Source organism: Nelumbo lutea, chromosome 4 (assembly GCF_056320005.1).
Source record: "Nelumbo lutea isolate HS-2025 chromosome 4, American lotus-T2T, whole genome shotgun sequence".
NCBI classification, from domain to species: domain Eukaryota; kingdom Viridiplantae; phylum Streptophyta; class Magnoliopsida; order Proteales; family Nelumbonaceae; genus Nelumbo; species Nelumbo lutea.
Window position 1 is genome coordinate 49,863,018 of NC_142687.1, and position 16,730 is coordinate 49,879,747.

General features: G+C 40.3%; 1 pseudogene; it reads left to right on the forward strand.

The window, feature by feature from the left end:
- Window positions 1–1,193: 1,193 nt before the first annotated feature.
- On the forward strand, window positions 1,194–13,775 carry LOC148855678 (DNA-directed RNA polymerases II, IV and V subunit 3-like; annotated as a pseudogene).
- Window positions 13,776–16,730: the final 2,955 nt, after the last annotated feature.

Genomic DNA, 16,730 nt, shown 5'->3' on the forward strand with positions numbered 1-16,730 from the left:
GAACCTGGGGTGTTTACCCGACGAGGTCACTCCGATTGCTAAGTCGGCACTCAGTAGTGAGTTGAGATTGATATTAGAGAATGAGAGAGCTAGAGAGCAGGGGTTACCACCTCTTTTTTTGCATACCTTTGCCCCTGGGGGGTGAGGTCTTTATATACTGGAAGTCCTCATGGGCTTGGTGGAGCAGTTCTTGGATTCTCGTTGTGATGGGACCTGCTTTCGCGTTAGGTGGGCATAAAGCCACCAACCGGTAAGGTTGCCCATTTTCGCATAAACCGGGGAGTGGGTGAGCTAATATAGTCATTACAAGTCACAACCTCGTAAAATGTAGGGTACGATGGTGAGTTCTTCGGGGTTGTCATATGGTGGTCGGTCTGACTAGGAAGCGAGCTGCCTGTGGCGAGTTGCTTGGTGGCGAACTGCCTACTGGCGAGCTGCTTACTGCATGGTGGCGAGCTGTCTGTGAAGTGTTGCATGATGGCGAGCTGCCTGCTGCATGGTGGCGAGCTACTTGTGAAGTGTTGCATGATGGCGAACTGCCTAGGGGCGAGCTGCCTGCTGCATGGTGGCGAGCTGCCTGTAAAGTGTTGCATGATGGCAAACTGCCTGTAAGTGGCGAGCTGCCAAGTTGTCACGAGGCTGCACCTAATTGTCACAAGGTGCTAGGTGTCACAGTATCACTAGAGGGCCAAATCTGCCCTCATCAGCAACAAATCTTCTCTTCTTCAAGCAACCGAGAATGCAAAGAGGAACGAGGGAAATTGCAACCAAGCAACGGGGTGGTTGTGGTGGGGTATAGTGGTCATTGGAGGGGCGAATATATTTGTTGATTGTCCATAACCTAATAGTAATTAAAGCTATTCAAAACTAATAGCTACCTAACAGGCTTAAATCGCTGAAAGTGGTATGACACCACTTCAAGTCTTCAACGATAAGCATTTATGGGGACTGCATGCCCTTAACATTTACTGGGATTGGGAAAATGACCCTGAGCCCCCCCTCAAGAAAACCAGCCACGGAAGGCAAATATCAAAATACCACCGCAACCCCCTATATTTGGCAGACGTGATATATGTCAGCCATCTCCCAATTTGTTGACGAAAATATCCATACCGCTAAATCCTCCCTGCTCTCAAGTTAGCATTCATTAAATGTTATGACAAAAGTGCTCTATTAATAGTCGGTGTTCTTCAATGCCACTTACATCTCCTCAGGCCGTCCGAGTGCGAGAGCTAGAGCAGACAAAACCTTTGAGAAGAGAGATGAAGGATGACTACCTCAAATTTGAGCCCCGAAGATAGATGCAAGCATGATGAATGCCCTTTGCCACGTCATGCTTGCAGAGATACTGACCATTGCAATCCACCTCATCGAAATCGAGCTCAATTCCTCTGTTCTCAATGATGAGTTCATCACTCACCACCTTTGCCTTATCCTCGATGGAGTATTGCTCTGTCAGATTCCACCTCAAAAGTCACTGCCACTCCAACCATACCCTCGATGTTATCACCTACGACCTCAAAATCTCCAACCCTTCCGTCGTCTTTATGATGGAAATGCAGAGGCTGGTCAGCCAATACTGCAACGACCAAAGAGAGCAATCATCAAATCTGCACGATTCTGAGGATAATCTCTTAGTGGTCTGTTATAAGCTGTTTTAGTCTGCTAGGAGTTTGTTAAGATTTGTCCTTCCTATTTGTTGTAACTGAATTTGGTTGAGACTCTGTTATAAGTAGAGGGTATAGGGGAAGTATGAAAACAAGAAGAACTTTACTCAATCTCTCTTTTCTCTCTCATTTTTTTTTTCTGGAGCTCACCTCACGCTCGAATTGGGGAAAACACTGAACATATCATTTTGGTGCTTTTATTGCTTTCTCTTCCCTCTCCATGGCCAACCATACCACCAACGGTGTTCACACTTGTCACCAAACCAGACTGGAGGAAGCCATTGATGACCTTCGCAGGTCCTGTGATGCACATCAGACCAAGCTAGACAACATTCAATCCACTCTCAGTGAGCTAGTCCGTCAGATGACCCTCCTCCACTCAGACAAGACAACCGTTGAAGTCGCTTCTCCACTTCTATCCTCACCATTGGCTTCGTCTTCCTCTTCGACCATCACTGTTCGTCCCCTCTGCTGTGAAATCTCCCATTTTGATGGCACAAATCCACATGATTGGATATTCCAGGCCGAGCAGTATTTCAATTTTCACTGCACCCCTGATGAGCAACGACTGGATATAGCCTCCTTCTACATGACCGGACAAGCATTGAGCTGGTTCTAGTGGATGCATCGGAACTAGCACCTGTCTTCTTGGACACACCTCACCTCCGCCATCGAAATGTTTGGACCCTCTTCCTTCGTTAACCACCAAGCCACCTTGATCAAATTGCAACAAATCTCTGTTGGGTCCGACCCATTATGAGACATTGACCCATGTTACAGCCCATATTTCTTCAGACCATTGTTTTTGTCTTCAAAACTAGGATTACATCTGATCTGTATAGTATGTTGAAAACAGAGAGCGAAAAGAGAGAAATCGGAAAAACTGTGCTACAGATTTTCAGTGCGCAGCGTTCATCCAATGGCCGGAAATTTCCGATCCACCGTCTGATCGAGCTGAAACTTGGAGAGAAAGTGGAGGGGTCATTTTTACTCATTTGGAACGGTTGGATCTTTGATCAGAGTTCTGAATCGTCGGCTATTTGAGGTCGAACAGAAGAAACTCGCAGCTGGTCGGGAAAAGAAAATAACTCGTGGCAGTCTTCATCAGACACTCTGATCAAGGGTTATTTGTGGTCCGATTTGGCTGAAATTTGGTTGGCTTATTCGGAACTCAAGGCCTAGGATTTGAATGCTGGAGATCTGATTTGGGGCACTAGATTTATCAATTTTGTGGCCTGAACAATAGCCACGTTTATGAGTTTTTTCTGACTGTTCTTTTCACAACTTTTGGTATTCTTGTGTATATGTTTGAGAATCCGTATTTGCTCTAAGTTTGTGAGTATATTGTAGTGTTTGAGTTGTTGTAATTGTTACCTCAAGTTATTAGTGGAGATTTTGATTGGGTCTCCTTGGCCCTGTGGTTTTTACCCTTCACATTGGAGGGGTTTTCCACGCTAAATATTGTGTCTCTCTTTGCTTGGCTTATGATTGTTTTTGGTTGATATATTGTTTAGGATTGTGCTAGCTGAATATCTACAAATTTGGTTATTTGGGAGAGAAATAGTTTGTGGATAAACTCAGTTTCTACCCAACACAGTGGTATGAGAGCTTGGTTGATCGATTTGGTGTAGCTATGGATATTAGCACAAGTAGAATGATAAATTTGAATGGCACAAATTATCATTTGTGGAAGAGTAAGATGAATGATCTTTTGTTTGTTAAAAGTTTGCATTTGCTTGTATTTGCTTTTGAAAAGCCTGAATCCAAAAGTGATGAAGAATGGGCATTTGAGCATGAACAAGTATGTGGATTTATTCGTCATTTTGTTGATGAAAATGTGTATAATCATATTCAACATGAGACACATGCAAGATCATTGTGGAGTAAACTTGAGAATTTATATGCCTCTAAGACTGACAATAATAAAATGTTTTTGCTTAAGAAAATGATGCAGCTAAAGTATAAGGAAGAAAAATCAATGGCTGATTATTTGAATGAATTTCAAGGAGTGATTGATCAATTGTCAGGTATTGGCATAAAATTCGATAATGAGATTTTGGGTCTCTTGTTGCTTGCCACTTTACCAGGTTCTTGGGAAACTTTTCGTGTTTCACTTGTTAATTCTACCTTTGATGGTAATGAGATTTTGGGTCTCAAGCTTCATTTACACAGTCTGAGGTTCTTGTCACAGAAAATAGGGGGAGAAGCAAACATAAAAATGAAAGGGGTAAAGATAAAAGTAGAAGCAAGTCAAGATCAAGACACAAAAATCTTGAGTGCCATTATTGTGGAAAGATGGGGCATATAAAGAAATATTGTTACAAGTGGAAAAGAGAAAATAAGAATGGTAATAATAAGCAAGGGAAAAAGGAACATGAAAATAGTGATCATGTTGCTACTGCCATTGATGATGATCTTGTTCTTGTTTATGAAGATATTTGATAAATGTTGCTTGTCATGAGACAAGTTGGGTGATTGTTAGTGGTGCCTCATTTCATGTGACTTCAAGAAAAGATTTTTTCACATTTTATACTTCGGGAGACTTTGGGATTTTGAAGATGGGGAATGGTGCAGTTGTACCAATAGTAGGCTTTGGAACCGTATGCTTAGAGACCAACAACAAAACAAAGTTGATACTGAATGATGTTAAGCATGCTCCTAGTGTTTGCTTACATTTGATTTCTGCAGGAAAGCTTGATGATGATGGTTACTGTAATTTCTTTGGCAATGGAGAATGGAAACTCAAGAAAGGAAATCTAGTTTTGGCCCGAGGTAACAAAGTTTCTAACTTATATTTGATGAATGCTTCAATCTTTGCAAATTCTGTGAATGCAGTTAATGGTGACAGCTTATCAGAATTATGGCACAAGACGCTTAGTCACATAAGTGAAAAAGGGCTTGACTGTTTGGCCAAGAAAAATGTTTTGTCGGGTTTGAAAAGTGCGACGCTAAAAAGATGTGTTCACTACTTGTCTAAGAAACAAAAAAGGGTTTCTTTCAAGAGTCATCCTCGGTCCATTAAAGGTAAAGAGACATGGTGGTGCAGTTTATTTTGTTAGTTTTATTGATGACCATTCTAGAAAACTTTGGGTTTATGTTTTGAAAACCAAAGATCAGGTGCTTGGCGTGTTTAAAGTTTTTCAGGCTTCAATTGAACGAGAAACAAGAATGAAACTTAAATGCATTCGCACTGATAATGGTGGTGAATATTGTGGTCCATTTGATGTGTATTGCAGACAGCAGGGCATTAGACATCAAAAAACACCTCCTAAAACTCCTCAACTGAATGATTTTGTAGAAAGGGTGAACAGAAAACTAGTGGAAAGAGTCAGATGCTTACTTTTAGAGGCAAAATTACCCAGATCATTTTGGGGTGAGGCATTACTCACTGTTGTGCATGTTATTAATTTTTCCCCTACTGTTGCACTGTAGGGTGATGTTGCTGATAGAGTTTGGTATGGGAAAATGTTTTTTCTGATCAATTGCGTGTATTTGGATGCAATGCTTTTGTACATGTGCCGAAAGATGAGAGGTCTAAGTTAGATATCAAAACAAGATAATGCATCTTTATTGGGTATGGTCAAGATGAGTTTAGCTACAGGTTTTATGATCTAGTTGAAAAGAAACTCGTTAGAAGTAGAAATGTGGTTTTCATGGAGGGCCAGACCATTGAAGACATCGATAAGGCAGAGAATGCAAGTACCTCTCAAAGCAGTAGTGATTTGACTGATGTTGACCCAGTTCCTTTGACACATGTGCCAAATGTGGTTGAGAATGATGTAGAAGCTGGTGATCAACATGGTATAGAGAATTTTGATGTTTCCTTAGATGATGATGCAGTTGAACAACACCAGGCTTCTACTGTTCCATCTGATGTTTCACTTTGGAGGTCTACTAGAGACCGACAACCTTCTACCAGGTATCCTTCTGACCAATATGTTCTTTTGACTGATTGTGGGGAACCTGAATGCTATGATGAGGCTATTGAAAGTGAGAACAAAAATGAGTGGCTCAACACTATGAAAGATGAGATGAAGTCTTTGTATGTCAATAATACATTTGAATTGGTTGAGTTGCCTAAGGGCAAACGAGCTTTAAAGAATCGACAAGTTTATAGGTTGAAGACAGAGGAAAACACTACACAACCATGATTTATAGCTAGATTGATTGTTAAGGGTTTCAGTCAAAAGAAAAGTATTGATTTTGAAGAAAATTTTTCACCTGATGTGAAAATGTCATCTATCAGGGCTGTGTTGAGTTTAGCTGCTAGTCTTGATTTGGAAGTTGAGCAGATGGATGTGAAGACGGCCTTTCTCCATGGTGACTTGGAAGAAGAAATTTATATAGAGCAATCTGAGGGTTTTGTAGTTAAAGGAAATGAGAATTTTGTTTGCAGGTTGAAGAAGAGCTTGTATGTTCTCAAGCAGGCTCCTAGACAATGGTACAAGAAGTTCAAGTTTGTCATGATTCAACAAGGCTACAGGAAAACTATTTCTAACCATTGTGTATTTGTTCAGAAATTCTCTGATAATGATTTCATTATTTTATTGTTGTATGTTGATGATATGCCTATTGTTGGTCACAGTGCTTTCAGAGTTGACAAGTTAAAGCATGAATTGAGCAAGTCTTTTGCAATGAAAGACTTAGGGCCTACGAAGCAGATTCTTGGCATGAGAATTTCACGTGACAGGAAAGTTAAAAAGTTGTGGTTGTCTCAGGAAAAGTACATTGAAAAGGTACTTCAGCGTTTTCACATGAAAAATGCTAAAGCAGTAGGTACACCTCTTTCTGCACACTTTAAGTTATCTAATGGAAAACCTCCCTCTAGTGATGAAGAAAAGAGAGGCATGCAAAGTGTTCCTTATGCATCTGCAGTTGGAAGCTTAATGTATGCTATGGTTTGCATGAGGCCGGATTTGGCTCACGCAATTGGTGTGGTTAGTAGATTTCTGGCAAATATCGGTAGAGAGCATTGGAATGTTGTGAAATGAATTATGAGATATCTCTGTGGTACTAGTGGTTTGAGGCTTTGTTTTGGATCTGAAAAACTTGTGATTGTTGGTTATACAGATCCAGACATGGCCGGAGATTTGGACTCAAGGAAATCTACATCAGGTTATTTGATTACTTTTGTAGGGGGAGCTATGGCGTGGCAATCTAGATTGCAAAAGTGTGTTGCATTATCCACCACCGAGGCAGAGTTTATTGCTATTACTGAATCTTGTAGAGAGCTTCTTTGGATGAAGAAATTCATGTAAGAACTTGGCTTCACTCAAGAAAGGTACATACTACATTGTGATAGTCAGAGTGCCATTCATCTTGGTAAGAATCCAACATTTCATAATAGATCGAAGCATATTGATGTAAGATATCATTGGATTCGAGATGTTTTGAACTCCTAGTTGATTGAACTTGAAAAGATTCACATTGACAAAAATACTGTTGACATGATGACAAAAGTGGTGCCTTGAGAGAAGCTTGAACTATGTGCCAGAGCAGCCGGCCTTAAATTTGGATAGTTGCTTTTTGAAGTGTCTCCCTTCTCTCATGGGTTGGAGGGGGAGAATTGTTGGGCCCAGCCCATTATGAGACATTGACCCATGTTACAATCCATATTCCTTCGGCCCATTGTTTTTGTCTTCAAAACTAGGGTTATATATGATATGTGTAGTGAGTTGAAAACAGAGAGAGCAAAAAGAGAGAAATTGGAAAAACTGTGTTGTAGATTTTTAGTGCGCAACATTCATCAAACGGTCGAAAATTTTTGATCCACCATCCGATCGAGCAGAAACTTGGATAGAAAGTGGGCGACTCAATTTTCCTCATTCGGAACGATTTGATCTTTGATCGGAGTTTTGAATCGTCGGTTATTTGAGGTCGAACTGAAGAAACTCGTAGTTGGTCGGGAAAAGAAAACAACTTGTGGCAGTCTTCATCAGACAGACTGATCAAGGGTTATTTGTGGTCCGATTTGGCTGAAATTGGGTGGTCTTGCTCAGAACTCAAGTACCTAGGATTTGAACGGTGAAGATCGGAGTTGGAGCATTGGAGGTCTCCATTTTGTGGCTTGAACAGTAGCCACGTTTATGAGTTTTTCTGATTGTTTTTTTCACAACTTTTGGTATTGTTGTTTATATGTTTGAGAATCTGTATTTGCTCTAAGTTTGTGAGCATATTGTGGTGTTTGAGTTACTGTAATTGTTACTTCAAGCTATTAGTGGAGATTTTGGTGGTTCTGTGGTTTTTATCCTTCACATTGGAGGGGTTTTCGACGTTAAATATCGTGTATCTCTCTTTGTTTGGCTTTTGATTGTTTTTGGTTGATATCTTGCTTGGGATTGTGCTAGCTGAATATCTACAAATTTAGTTATTTGGGAAAGAAATAGTTTGTGGATAAACTCGGTTTCTACCCAACAACCTCTTCCGTTACCAATTACGAATCACAATTCAACGATTTGTAACCACATTGACGGCCTCACCCCTGAAACCATCCTCAACTGTTTCATTTCTGGCCTCAAACCTAACATCCAACGCGAACTAACCATCATGAAACCTGTTGGGGAAGATGGGGTCACTATAACTTTGGAGGAGAAGCTCTGAGGCGCGTCTGGAGACACTGTCTTTAGAATGTTATTTGCCCCCACTCAGTTTTACTGAGTTTGCTGTTGGGTTACAGGCAAATTCGTTCCTAGGATACAACAAAGCCTTGGGTGAGAATCTGCAACCAGCAAAGTTGAAGAGTCTTAAAAAAAACCTTATGTGAGACTGTAGCAGACCGGATTAAGAGAGAGAGAGAGAGAGAGTGAATTTTGGAGTCTGATTCATACTCCTTAAATAATTTGTGAAGATGTATGAAGAAAAGGTACGTGCTGGTTTAGAGAAGGCACCTTGAACAGTCACAATTTCAAACTTTGTGACTGTTTAAAAAGTAGTTAACAGTTAGTGAATGTTAACTTTGAATTGTGCCTCTTGATCACACCCGATCAAATCGTGACCGTTGATCTCATCAATGGTGATCAACGGTTAGCAATGCACCAAAACCAAAGCCGACCATTGCGAGCAAAGTGCACATCTAAAGCGCCTCATTGCACCGCACAAACGCGCGCACACACATGGTATCAAATCCCCATACTCTCATCTACTAATTCTAAGGAGAGTAAATAAGCTCCTATTGAAATACTGAAAAACAAAACTTATAACTTTCCAATGTGGGACAAGTTCAAAACTAAGTATTGTAAGAGAAAAACTCATTTTTCAATCAAGTGTACAAGTGCAATTTTTCATGTAATTGACCAATCAAACCCATTGGATTTAATCTCTTATAACATCAAAATCCAACAAAACCATCTACCATTTCCTCTGCCATCAGCCTAGCCAAGTTGGTGGAAGATAAACTTACCACTGACCGCATTCCCTCCTATTCTAGACCTCAAACGGTCCGCCCCACTGCCACCGTTCCTTTCCCTCCACCTCCTATGATCACCCTCTTACCACCTTCTAACCCGAAACCACCTCTGCTCTCCCTCCCTCCCCCATCATCGAAATTACCACCTAATATCCACCGTCTAACTCTGGCAGAACAGCAGGCACGACGTGCCCAGGGATTGTGCTTTAACTGTGACGAAAAGTTCTGTCCAGGCCATCGGTGCAAGCAACCCCAATTACTCCTGCTACTGACTAACGATGACGATGGCCCTCCTGATTATGGACCATCAGATGGTACCCAGACGGATGCTTCTTCAGTTCCCTCACCGGAGATTTCTTTTCATGCACTTCACGGCAGCGATCCACCTCGAACTCTGCGACTGCTTGCTACCATTCATGGCCACTTAGTTTCTGTACTCATTGACGTAGGCAGCACCCATAATTTTCTACACGCACGGGTAGCTAAGTATCTTCATCTTCCTGTTACCCCCTCACCATTTTTTTCAGTAACTGTAGGTAATGGTGAACAGCTCCGGTGTAATGGCAAGTGCACGGGGATTCCTCTATTAATTCAAGGTTTTCGTTTTGATGTTGATCTCCTTCTCCTTCCCATCTCATGAGCAGACATTGTGCTCAGAATTCAGTGGTTACAAACCCTTGGACCTGTCACTACGGATCATCGGGCTTTAACCATGTCATTTGACCATAAGGGAGTGCACGTCACCTTGGCAGCCTTGCCACTTCCCAAACCTTGATTCCAATAAACCACCAGCAACTCCGACGAATCATTCATACCTAGTCTGCAGCAGTCTTCTTCAGTATAGAGACCCAATTCCTCCATCAAGGCCCCACAATTACTTCATCATCCTCGGTACAATTCGATGCAGACATTCCCAATGATCTCCGTCAACTGCTCCATAAATTCTCTACAATTTTTCATGCTCCCACTCAACTGCCACCTCCAAGGGAAATTGAACATCACATAAACCTCTATCCAACTGCTAACCCCATCAGTGTTCGTCCTTATCGATACCTACATTTTCAAAAGGATGAGATTGAACGACAGGTTCGGGAAATGTTACAGATGCAGATTATTCACCCTAGCACCGGCGAATTCTCATACCCAGTCCTCTTGGTGAAAAAGGAGGATGGCTCCTGGTGCTTTTGTGTTGATTATCGAACACTTAATGCAGTAACGGTAAAGGACCATTTTCCCATTCCTACAGTTGACGAACTTCATGGCGCCAAATCAGAGTGCATGGTGCTGATATTCCGAAGACTGCTTTCCGCACTCACGAAGGGCACTACAAGTTTCGCATGATGCCGTTCGGATTATCGAATGCACTGACAACATTTCAAGCTACAATGAATTCTGTATTTTGGCCATTCCTCCGAAGGTTTGTCTTGCTATTCTTTGATGACATCCTTGTGTACAGTGCTTCTTGAACTGATCATTTGCATCATTTACACTCTGTTCTCACTACCTTAATGCACCACAAACTCTATGCTAAGTTGCCCAAATGCTCTTTTGGTAAAATAGAGGTCGAGTACCTTGGGCACCTAATTTCAGCTGAAGGGGTGAAAGCTGATCCACAAAAGATCAGTACAATGGTTGACTGGCCTAAACCAAATTCTATCACTGCTTTGCATGGATTTTTGGGCTTGACAGGTTATTATTGGAGATTTGTGCGCAAATATGCTGCAATCACAACTCCCATTACGGAACTGTTAAAACAATAATTTCCAGTGGACTTCTACTACGGATGATGGCTTCCATGCCCTCAAAACTGCCATGATGACAATACCGGTTTTAGCTCTGCCTAACTTTGAGTTGCCATTTACCATTGAAATAGACGCCTCTACAATCGCCATTGGAGCAATTCTATCACAGCAGCAGCACCCCATTGCCTTTTATAGTGAGAAGTTGGGTCCTCGGCTACAGGCGGCATCAGCCTATGTTAGGGAGATGAAGGCCATCATGGCTGCTGTAACTAAATGGCATCAATACCTATTGGGTAGGCCATTTACAATCCTCAGGGACCACCGAAACTTTAAGGAACTATTATACCAAACCATCCAAACTCCAGAGCAGCAAAAATGGTTGGCTAAGCTTCTTGGATTTGAATTTACCATCCAGTACAAATCCGGCTCCTCTAATTCAGTAGCAGATGCATTATCTAGATGGTCTCAAGCAGCTCTATCTTTGTTTCTAGCTTTCTCTCAACCTGTGATCAAAATCTTTGATGAACTACGTGAGTTCCTTTTGAAAGATTTGGACTACCAATCTATGATTCGATCCGTTGATAGCAACTCTATGCAATACCCTCATTTCAGTTTCCGAAGTGGCTTACTATTTTTTGACAACAAGGTGTATATCCCTCCTACATCTGGGTTACAACACAAATTGCTTGAGGAAATACCACTATTCTCCAGTCGGGGGTCATTTGGGATATGCTAAGACCTTGGCAAGACTGCGCACCTGTTTCTATTGGCCTACAATGACTAAGGATACTAAGGCATTCGTGGCTAAATGCCCAATCGGTCTTGAGAACAGGTATGAAACCACAGCCCCTAAAGGATTACTGCAACCTCTTCCCATTCCATCTCAGGTCTGGGAAGACATAGCAATGGATTTTATTCAAGGGCTGCCTCCTTCTCAAGGTAAGACTGCAATCTGGGTGGTGGTAGACCGCCTCACAATATATGCCCATTTTTGTGCTCTTCCTTCCTCTATTTCCGCATCACAGCTGGCCGAACTGTTTGTGCAAGAGATTGCTAGATTTCATGGGTTCCCTAGATCAAGTGTGAGTGATAGAGACAAGATCTTTGTTAGTTTGTTCTGGCGAGAGCTTTTCAAATTACAAGGCACCTCACTCAAGTTCAGTAGTGCTTACCATCCTCAAACGGATGGCCAAACTGAGTTTTTCAATCGTTGCTTGGAAACATATTTACGCTGCTTCGTGAGTGATCAACCAAAATTATGGCTTAAATTTCTTCCTTGGACAGAGTATTGGTACAACACATCAATTCATTCCTCCATTGGCATAACACCCTTCCAAGCTCTGTACGGCAGGACACCACCCTCTTTGCTTGATTTTGTATTTGAGAGAACTTCTATGGTAGCATTGAACGAGCAGTTAGAGCAGCACAACACTATACTCCTACAATTGAAGGAACACTTGCAGCGCCCAAGGCTTCGCATGAAAAATCAGCTTGATAAGCATAGGCATGACAAGGAGTTCCCTGTAGGGGCATGGGTCTATGTCAAACTCCAATCTTATAGGCAGTCTTCGGTGGCTACTCGAGCTTCTCAGAAACTTTCCAAACGTTATTTTGGTCCCTTCTTGATAATAGAGAGAATTGTCCCTGTGGCATATCGATTACAATTACCTGCTTTAGCAAGAATTCACCCAGTATTTCATATCTCTGTGCTTAAATGGTGCCCTGATCCTGCCATTGCTACCTCTATGCCTCTTCCACCATTGCTGGATGATGCTTATCCCCTTTATACTCCCGAAGAAGTCTTGGATTTCCGTCACATTAGGATCAACCATCACTGGAAGCCCCAAGTCTTGATCAAGTAGGCCACTTTGCCCTTGGAAAAAGAAACCTGGGAACCACTACATCACTTCCGCAAGCATTTTCCAAGTTTTGACCTTGAGGACAAGGTCCAACTGGTAGGAGATGGCAGTGATGGAAATGCAGAGGCTGGTCAGCCAATACTGCAACAACCCAAGAGAGCAATCATCAAACCTGCACGATTCAGAGGATAGTCTCTTAGTGGTCTGTCATAAGCCGTTATAGTCTGTTAGGAGTTTGTTGAGATTTGTCATTTCTATTAGTTGTAACTGAATTTGGTTGAGACTCTGTTATAAGTAGAGGGTATAGCCGTACAGGGGAAGTATGAAAACAAGAAGAAATTTACTCAATCTCTCTTTTCTTCCTCATTTTTTCTGGAGCTCACCTCATGCTCGAAGTGGGGAAAACACTGATCATATCACCTTACCAATGTCGTCCAATATGTAGAGCCTAGTGGTTACAACGCTTTTGAGCAGAAGGGTATACTTATGGTGAAATTGTGTCGTGGGCAAGAGCTGAGAGTGAGGTGAGAGTGATAGTTGGGAAGGGGATAGGAAAAGACCATGCAAAGTGGTCACCTGCACCCACTGTAACTTTCATGTATTAACTAGATATTCATATTAATGAAGATTGTATGGGATCACTAACACTTTAACAGAAAAGAGATTGGATTGAGAGTATCCCGACAAGGCTTTTGACATTGATCCCAATACTCAGCAGGTTGTACTGGTAGACCCTGAGGCATACACTTATGGTGATGAGGTGATAACGAAAGCAAAGCAATGGTGAAGCCAAGACTTGTTGAGATATATGCTAAAGAAGATAGTTTCATTTTCACTATTGAATCTATTGGTGCCATTAAGGCCGAGTTTGGAAGGAGTACAAATGCAAATATGTAGAGTGCAAAACCTTATATTTTGTATGTATTTATGCTGTACATATTTGCATTTGTATTGCTTCCAAACTAAGCCTAAAGCTTTATAGATGGTGATCAATGCAATACAAGTGCTTAAACAAAAATTGGATGCAATCAAGCTATCAGAGGAAACTAAAGACGCTAATGATCAGTTTGGTGAATTGGGTGCACACGTGTGTGGAGGATGATTGTTTTGATCACTTAAGGCAACATTAGATATAGAATAGACCTGTTCAAGGGTTAGGTACCCCAATGGGCCGGCTTGGCTTGGCCAGTTCTAAGTCGGTCTTGGACATGATTTAGGCTCGTGGGTTTGGGCTCAGACCTAAAGCTTCAGGCCTAATGTTTTCTCGGGCCGGGTTTGGGCTTTCTCTAAAAAGTTAGCCCGAGCCCGAGCCCGACTTGATAATAGATATTATGTATTGAAAAACATATTTTATTTAATAAAAATATATATATGATATTTTTTTCTTTGTTCCTTTTCTCTTTTTTCAAGTTATAGTGAGATATTTTATTATTTTTGAGTTTTGAGGGTTTTTAATATAAATATAATAATTTTTATTAAATAAGAAAAGAAAAAAAGTGTTTTCAAATTTCTGGCTGGAATCAGGCTCAGGGTTGGGCTTCGGGCTTTATATAAGGGTTGGGCTTAGACTCAAGACCTAGGTCTGATGGTTATGCTGGGCTCGGGCTCAAGCCTGAATGTATTCTGTTGATGCATAAGCAAAGCCTGGCCTGGCCCGGCCCATGAGCAGGTCTAATATAAAAGAAAAATTGATGTCTTTTTGTTAAAACTAGGCATTCATATTGATAAGAGAAAGGAAAAGAGTAATGGGATTAAATGACCAAAAAACCCATCTAAATAGAAACATTTTCTCTTTCCTAAAAAGCAAAGGAGCTAGATACCATTGTTCAAAGCATCTTATACATTTTGGCTGCCACCATTACCACCTACTATTATATTTTATATTGTTAATGGGTATTGGAGTTTAAACTTCTTCTAATATATTTGATAGAGTGAGTCCCTTTAAAGCTTTAACTTCCCAAGTTGTAGTTTCTCTATAAGTACAACTATTTGCAACTTTAGAAGAGTAAGAAAAAACTACTAGAGATTTGATTTCTCATTCTTGCCATCGTTAGACCATCCCGGAGGGCTCACCATTCTGCCTAGAGACTTCCAAAAGGTTGAACTCTTCTATAGGGGGTCAACGAAATTCCAAAATCCGATTTCAAATTTGAGATTTGACATAATTGAATTGAATTTGAATAATTAAAATTTAATCAGTTGAATTTGAACATCTTATTCACATTGTTGAAGTAATCGAATCAAATTTGGACATGATCTGATTTGATTTGATAAATATTTGAATTTGACCAATTATTTAATTCCTATACATAATATATAAACCATTTAAACATTTTATATAATATATATATAATAATTAAGTTATATAAATAATATATATATATATATATATATATATATATATATATATATATATACTTTTATAAATAAAATATTTATTAATTACATAAAATAATTAACCTGTTGAATTTGAATCAAAGTTAAATATTGAAATTTGTGATCATATTTGAATTCAAATCTTGCTTAATTTGATTCAAATTCGATCCTTGCACCCCTAAACTTGGGTATCATCATATATGGGTTGATGTGGAAATCTGTTCAATTGATGGTAGAAATAGTCTTAACTTCTTGATAAACCAAGAATGACCAAATTGGCCAAAACTATGATTTCAAAAGTTATGACTGTTATAGGGGACGGATGGGCTCCATATTATAGGGGTTGATGTGGAAACCCATTTAATATATTGCAAAATTTCTTTTGACACAAAGACATGCCACAAAAGGGTAGATTGGCCAAAATTGTGATTACACAATTTTAAGCGTTAAGGATTGTAATGGTGGGTCCGGTGATGAGATGGGCACCGTCTTTTCTAGGTGGATGTGGTAGCATGTTTCATGGATGGTAGAATTGGTCTCGAGACATAGACATGCTAGAAAAGCCATGCCAACCAGAAATACAATTTCACAATTATGACCATTAAGGATCATTATAGTAGTTCTAAAAACTGGTTGCAGAATATATTTTATAGCTGAATGTGGTAACCATTTAATAGATGATGGAATTGATCTCAAGACCTAGACACATTAGGTGGAGTTGGGCTAGCCAAAACTATGATTTCAAGATTTTGATCATTAAAGACCACTATGGTGGTTATGACAGCCAGTTAGGCATCGTATTGTATGAGTGGATAAAGTTACCCGTTTAACGGATGGTGAAATTAGTCTTGAGACCTAGACACACCAAGAAGGGTTGAGCCAACTGAAATTGCAATTTCATAGTTTCAAACATTAAGGACCATTATGGTAGTTTAAAGGGTCAGATGGGCATCGTCTTTTAGGGGTAGATGTAGAAAACTATTTAACGGATGACAAATCTGGTTGGAAATGCTGAACAAGGCCTAATCAGCTAAAATTATGTTTTTGTAGTTTTAAATATTAAAGACCACTATGGTGGTTCTACTGGTTAGATGGTCAACATTATTATGAGTGGATGTGGAAACCCATTTAATAGATTGTTGAATTAGATTTAACACTTGGAGATGTTAGGCTGGGTCAGATTGGCCAAAATTGCTATTTCACAAATTTGACTGTTAAGAACTATTATGAGGGTTCTAATGACTGGTTGGGCACTGTATATTATGGTTGGATGTGTTAACTCATTTAATAGATGATGGAATTACTCTTAAAACCTAGATAAGCCAGGGAGGGGCCAACTAGAACTATGATTTCACAGTTTTGATTGTTAAGGATAGGTTCTTATAAAGAAAATAGGCATTGTCTTTTAGGGGTGGATGTGGAAACCTATTTATTGAATGGCAGAATTGGTCTTGACACTTGCACATTCAATTCATAGATGGCCGAATTGGTCTTGGGCAAAATTATGGTTTTAAAATTTCGATATAAAGGTGCATTATGGTGCTTTCCACAACCAGATGAGCATCGTCTTTCCACAACCAGTGGTGGAATTAGTCTCAACACCTACATATACCAAGTAGGGTTGGGGTAACCAAAGTGCAATTTTGCAGTTTTGATCATTAAGGACTGTTATGGTGGTTTT